This window comes from Arvicanthis niloticus, chromosome 6, assembly GCF_011762505.2.
Source record: "Arvicanthis niloticus isolate mArvNil1 chromosome 6, mArvNil1.pat.X, whole genome shotgun sequence".
Classification (NCBI taxonomy): Eukaryota; Metazoa; Chordata; class Mammalia; order Rodentia; family Muridae; genus Arvicanthis; species Arvicanthis niloticus.
The window spans coordinates 67275448-67276142 of record NC_047663.1 but is presented as its reverse complement, the minus strand read 5'-3'; positions in this window follow the sequence as shown (position 1 = coordinate 67276142).

The window sequence follows — 695 nt, the reverse complement described above, 5'->3', positions numbered from 1 at the left end:
CTCAGACCCCGCCAACGCCAAAGACACCCAGAGCGTGAGGCCGTGATGGACTCCGCGTCTGGCCTAGACTGCAAGGCCGGCCGTGCGGCCCTGAGGGGCAACTCGGAGTGGGCGGGGCAGGAGCCTGCGTGAGCCGAGGTGGGCACTGGACGCGCGTGTACGTGAGGCGGACCTGGTCCGGGACTCCGAACTGGCTGGACGGTGCGGAAGGGGGACGGAGCCTGGCTTCAGAACTGGGTGGCCGTGAGGGAGGCGTGGCGTCCCTTGCCTACTACTCGAGCTGTTCGCTGAGGAAAGCCCTGAGGTGAAGTCCCTCCTCGTTCAGCCCAGAGAGTAAGCAAGTTGGACTGGGGGCGGGGCCTCCATGGTCTCCGCCCCGAAGAAGCTGCTGCTAGGGGAGGGGCGTATCTTCTCAAGCCACACCCCCGAGCAGGTCCCCAAGGCTCCTTTCGGGAAGTGGTGACCAAGCTGAGTGTTGACTTGCAGAAAAGGTTTAGGATTTCCGTATAAAATACCCTCTCAACTTTTTGTTATGGGTCAGAAAGGGATTGTATCCCGCTGGAAATCTGCTCCTTCAGAGGACCTGAGTTTAATTCCAAGCACGCGTTGGCGGCTTACAACCTTTGGAACTCCAGTTCCAGGGGAAGTAATGCTCTTTTCTGGTCTCCCGGACACCAGGCACACATTTAGCGCAC